At 45.6% G+C, this 6,331-nt stretch overlaps 1 protein-coding gene across 6 annotated transcripts in view; it reads left to right on the top strand.

Moving 5' to 3' along the window:
- LOC131885275 (dual specificity calcium/calmodulin-dependent 3',5'-cyclic nucleotide phosphodiesterase 1B-like) overlaps positions 1-6,331 on the top strand; it is a 34,922-nt gene that overhangs the window by 10,052 nt on the left and 18,539 nt on the right. The window contains exon 1 of one of the 6 annotated variants that reach the window (XM_059233291.1): positions 194-869. The exons of 4 other annotated variants lie outside the window; for them this stretch is intronic. The gene's annotated coding sequence lies outside the window, so the exon portion shown is untranslated. Of the gene's footprint in view, positions 1-193; positions 870-6,331 lie in introns of those variants that run through there. One more of the 6 variants, XM_059233292.1, reaches the window with a different exon arrangement.

Raw genomic sequence — 6,331 nt, forward strand, 5'->3', positions numbered from 1 at the left:
TCCAAGTAGATCGTACTTGTCCAGAGCGTTCGAGTAGTCCTTCCAGTGCTTGAGAGTGGCACACCGTCGATTCGGGTTTGTGAGGCGAGCACAGGCAAATGAATACGTTCGAAGAACTTCATTCAACGGTGGTTGGATGAACGTGGTTCGTACTCGCGTTGCTCAAATCAGTCAAAAATTGTGAAGAGTCGGTTCTTGAAGACGAACGAAAGATGGACAGTTTTTCCACTCGTTCATTGTCAGGCGGGAGGGTTTTGATTCAGTCGAATGTGAACCCACTCTGACTGATGTTGTCTAGTCAATTGTGATTTTTACGAGAAACTGATGATGGCTGCTCCCGAGTGAGTAAGGGTGCTTGGTAAGTGCTGTTTTGGTGTCGCCTGCTTGTGAGTGTACATTGAGCACACTATGCAAAGTGGTTCCAAATTATTTGCACATCAAATACGACATCCATCCATCCATCGTGCCCTCCAACTTGCCCTGTCAGATCTTGTTTACTTTTGTGTCGTGAGTGAGGCTCAGTGGGATGTACACACATGAATTAGTTTTGTCGCCAAGGATCAAATTACCATCGTCTTCGCCTTCTCCGTCTTCTTTTGCTCCAAGACCGCGGCTCGTTCTCGGGTCCCCAGCTCCTGTGGGACGAATGGGCAGAATTCCACGGTAAATAACCCTTGCCATGTCACTACTGGAGGATATCTGAGCCATTTAAACGATTCCGGTTCACGAACATACGTGCCACAGTCAGTCAGTCAGCCAGTCAGTCATCTACCCATCCATCCACCCATCCATCCATCCATCCAACTAACTGACTAACCAACCATCCAACCAACCATCCATCCTGGGGACTGTGGCAACCGTCTTTTCCGGTAAGACCTTATGAATGAGCATTGAACATCCATGGGTTCTGATCTTTACAACCCATTTATTGGCCCACTTGAACCCGCGACTAGACCTCGGACGAACGAGTAGCTTTAATATGTAGACGGAAACCCTTTGAGCCCTTAGTAACTCTGCCCTCTTACGGTCAGTTCTGGAACTGATCCCGGGTCTAAAAGAGAGCCCTCCCCACCTCATCAGGAGAGAGAAACGCGTTATTGGCTAAAACTGGAAGTCACGTTTGACCAATTTGGTGCACGCGGTTTTTCCGAAAAAAACTACCTTTATAATGACACTCAGTGGTCGTTGCTGCATCTTCTTCTTCTTCTGCTTCTTTTTCTCCCTCCTCCTTGTCTTTGTCGTCGTGTGGTCTTGTGTCATCAAATGTGAGGGATTTCGTCATGAGAGTTTTGTCAGAAGCGGTCGCGTTTTTTTCCCGTCCTTGCCTGTCATTCAGCAACGAGACCAGCCACTCCAACCTCCCGACCAACCACCCGACCAATCCATCAGTCAGTCAGGCAGTCACATTTCTTGGGAGGTTTGTATCTTTATGGCGTTTGTGTGACACGACGTCATAGCTTCAAATTGAAGTCGTAATCATATCCTTGCTCGTCGAGAATTGTCTACCGAATTTACAAGCTCCTTAGAGTCAAGAAATGAACTAATCGGCGAACTGAGGCAATCACAATTGCTTTGAAGCCTCAGAGTTGGCTTCCCTCAGATTAGGCCCCTAAGTGCATCATTGGATTGCCTGTTGGTCCACCAATATTAAGCGAAGCGACGAGTATATTGAAAATCAAGATTGCTATGAGTAAGCTTGAGCAGCGATCTGCAACGATAATAACCAGCCGATCGAACACTAACCAAAGCCATGATGTCCATTTGGGTGCCAGCATTGGAGAAGGCTAATGATCACTTTTTGATATGGATATGCCATGTCAAGCTGCAACTATTCTCATGCCTCAAGTGTGATTGACCATCAGCGTGTTTGGACTTTGGACGGCAGCGAGTCAGGAACAGTGACGAGCAAAACTATTTGAGTGCCTGGATCACGATATTCAGTGATAGTCGCGTTGGTGCGCTCAAATGAGCCGATGTTGGCTGGGTGTTGCAGTTCTAGTAGGGAGTTTGACGTGCTTTGGGTGGTTTTTTGAAGCAGGAGCTCCCAAGATTTTCTCGGAAGAGAAATCAGGTTATTGATACCGGGCTTAACTGGAACTGATCAACCTAATGGGATTAAAGGATGAGCTCCTCTTAGATTCCAAGCAAAATAGTATCTGCAAGATCTCCTCTGAGAAATTTCCATGCCTGGCAAGTTGCAACAGACCAATGGAATGTGTGACAAGTTTAAGTTGTCCATTGGGCTTTTTCATTGACACCCAGGCTGTGACTGACGCCTTATTAGTCTTTGCACGGGGCTCCAATAATAAATGACGTGGCTGTTTCCCTCGGGCCAGAAAGGTCTTTGATCATATCCTTTTGAGATTCCTCTGTTTCAACAACGCGGACTGCCAGTGAATAATAGATCTTAGTAGTGCATCAAACCAAAGTGAAAAGACTGAACATTCAAAGACTGTCAAAGACGGAGATAGAGAGATTCCCCCGAAGGACCAAGTTGGAGGTCCTCGGGACACAATGAACGTACAAATAACATGAAGAAGAGGAGGAATGATACAATAGCAGAAGTAGTAATGCATGCATACATAATGGTTATGATTCGCCCCAGGCGATTCAATTATTTCATTGTTAATTTCAAATCCGTCAACGAGAACGACGAACTCAAAGGATATCCACATAGGCAACCCCGAATCCTGATGGCAATTCGGTGGCATTCCCAGATCGAAACATATGCAAACGACCCTAATGCCTCTTCGACGAAATAATTGCAAAAGGCTACCTAGCTAGATAGGTACTCTACTTATGTAGGTAGATCCGGACTCGACGCTTATTTACAACTAAGCATTCTCTGGTTGGCTTAGTCCAATGTCATTCACGAGGAGAGTTATGCCTCGAGGGGTTTTGAACTGTAAGCTCGTGTAATCGTGTATATACGAGAGGTTCATAGATTACGTGGTAGATTTTTTTTTCGACTGAAAGTGTGTGTCTGTACTTCCCATTGGAGGCGGTGGTGGTGAACGTAAGTGCCATGAAGAATCACAATCCACCGTGTAATTGTCGATTTGACTTGATTCGCGTTCTCGCTAGTGAACGAGGGAATTTCGTAAATATGGGAGCGCCCTAATAAGTGTTACGATTGAGCGGGGAAAACGAACACGTCGATCGCTTTGCTTTCCGTACGAGTCCTAGGTAGAAAGGCGAAAGCAAACCACAGATCCTGAGGGGTGCTAATTAGTCCCCAACTGAAAGGTTTCTTTCCTGGGAGCCGTTACTAGGCTCCAAGTGGGATTACCCATGTAAAGAGTACCGTAGCAAATCAGAGCAACAGGACAAACCTGGTCGAGCGCACCAGGTATACCTATTAATGAAGAACACTTTAATTATTTCACTTGACCAAAGACGTGGGCTTGGAAGTTTTGGCAGGACTTCATCCATGGTATGCAGCTTGTTGGCGGTTACTCTTGGAATGTTTGGGGTTAGAATTGTAAGACCTCGATTTGAAGCCAGCTTCATTCAGTACCTATGTTGTACGTAGACTCGAGACCCTATGGTCGAGTTCGCTTGTAACGCGCTTTACCGTAAATGGGGGTATGTGGGTCTGTTTAGCCACCATTAAAATACTAAATGTCGTCCATTCTCACCACCCTGCCCTGAGGACTTGGACGAGGTTCATTACACGGAACCAGAGAACGCACCGAGAGCTTCGGTGGACAGCCATTAAGACACCCTCAAATGGGAAAATAAGCAAAATTTTGGACTGACATTACTCCGGGAAATGGTGCTTGAAAGTTGGATGTCTACGAAGGAGGGTGGCTCTAATAAAATGCGAGCCATAAACATTGCCTTCATTTCATACGACGAGCACCAATTCCAAGCAAGTGTTTTCTAGCTCACCAACCAAGAACCGTACTGACAGCGGGATTTTTCCCGTTGGCTTTGGCAAGTATTACCATCAAGAGCAGCTTAAGAGTGGTGCGAGTACTAGTTCCAGAATGGACCTGTTCGGAGATTATGTTTTCGATATGGGAATGAATACATAGCCGAGATTGGTATCCATTATGATTCAAGTCGAAACAAATCTTGAGAGCTTCAAAATGAAGGAAAAAAAGAATGAAGTAATGAAATAGCCAACCAAAGATTGACCACCACCACCACCACCACTACCGCGTCGCCGACGGTCTAATGGCAGGCACGTAATCTGTCTGCGACCTTGGATGAAGGAGGAGCCTTGGCCTTGCGAGTTTCCAAGAAACCTTTGCTGTGTTTTTTCGTGTTTTCATTGAGGTTTCCGAATGAATCTGTCAATTATTTCTTCGGGTCAAATTTACGAGCCCATGTCTTGAGAATTGCGTCAGATCCGAGAGGTGATAAGATTGTCTTGATTGGTGGTGAACTTGGGACCAGCCTGTCTGCTGGCTTGCTTGCCTGCCTGCCTGCCTGCCTGCCTGCCTGTCTACCTGCCTGCCACTATTTCTTGCGTGCCTGCCAAAATATTGAATTTAATGATGTTTCCGACCCTCAAAATGAATCGCAAAGCCAAAACCAGATCATCGGCTCAATTCGATTAAGAAAGGCGGTTTGACCCACAGGGAATGATCCACTTTGGAACCAGATCCTGTTCAATATTTGTGGCTGCCAGTGTCATTCATTGCAGTTTTTGATTGTTTAAAGGGAATGAATTTGATTCATTATACAGTATATCGGCTGATTGCAACGGAAAATTTCATGTTATGGGCTCATTGGTGTTTTTCAGTTCATGCACACGCACGGGGAATCTCCCAATTTGGCGACCCATTCCACCCAATGATTCTGCTGATCGTAATCCTAATCGGAGCGCCATGTTTGACACTCCCCGTTTATCTTTGATAAGTTGGGTAGAAACGGGGGTAAAAACGAGTCTTCTCACGCGATATTAACATGAATGGATGGATTCCAACTATTTACGACCACCATCGAGTTAACACCATGAATGGCTTCCCTCTGGATTCGTATTATCAATTTGTATCGTGGTCAAGAGACGATGGATGGATGGATGCATTTTTGTCTCTATCCACCACAAGCTCCGACTTCCACCTACATACGGAAGGACTGGACGGTGAATAGATAGGTGGAAGAGGGAACCATTTTTTTGGTCACGCCACGCGATGACTAAGTTCTACGTATATAGTGAGTGATTAGTGTGCGCTCTAGCAGTATAGAAATTTGTATAACAGAGCGTCACACCATCTACTAAAAGAGCATCATTCATCACGCAGGTTGGTTTGGTGTTTGTCGAAGCTGGCATCAAATTCGGATCTACTTCTCGTCGCGTGAATTTCACGCCTGTCTTGGCACCTCTCGCCATTAATCATGGCGCTAATATTGTGAAAATTAACTTGCCATGATGGTTTCCTCCTTGATCATTGGAGCCATTTTGAAGCTCGCTGCTCGAAATGATTCCTAAAGAGCATTCACTCACTCGCTCCGGAGCTAAATGCGGCGCGTGAGAATGATGATTACTCGAAAACTCACTCCCATCACGGGTTGGTTTGTTGGTTGGTTGGTCTGTTCATCGATTCGAGCCTCATCATCAGAGTCTCTCCTCCGCCATAGTTCAGTAAATGGCACCACTTGCACCACTTGCACAATCCGAAAGGAAAACTTCTCTTCGATGTTCGAGGGCAGTGGGACAGTGGAAAAGGATCTTCGTTCACTTCCAAGTTTTCATTTCTTTGGACCATTTGGGTTGGCGAGTAAAAAAAAGAGGCCCCCCCAAACCAACTCAGGTTTAATGACGAAAGCTTTCCGCAGAGTTGGAGGAAAAACAACCTCGGAAAAACCTCAGGGACTCTGGCGTGAGATTGGAAAAGTTTGGAACAAAAGCAGGAATACCGGGCAAGATGCTTCTTCGGGAAGTGCCTCCTCGCTCTTGCAATTAATGGTGAAGACAGAAAACTAATATTGAAACTCAAACAAGTACACTCGCACCGAAAACGCGGGGTCTAAAAACCCTGTGTGTCTCGCATGAGTTTCTTCCACTGATCTACGTATTTACCGACGGCTATTTATCCTTTTTGGGTTATAAAAAGAGTTCTACTCTGGTGTGAGAAACCCTTGAGGTGTTCTTGCATAGTTCAATCTTCTTTCTGAGCTTTATTCACCATTCCCCCGGTATTCTTCGGCTGAAGAAGTGCTCAGAATCACACTCCAGACGACATTTGAAGCCTAATAGTTCAGGAAACCCTCATTGGAAGATACTTATCTGGCAATAAACAACTATCACCCAGTTTGCCCCCCCCCNAACGGTGTGTTGCAATGACGACATGAAATTTGAATATTTCGACTCTCTGTAGCT

Source organism: Tigriopus californicus, chromosome 8 (genome assembly GCF_007210705.1).
Source record: "Tigriopus californicus strain San Diego chromosome 8, Tcal_SD_v2.1, whole genome shotgun sequence".
NCBI lineage: Eukaryota > Metazoa > Arthropoda > Copepoda > Harpacticoida > Harpacticidae > Tigriopus > Tigriopus californicus.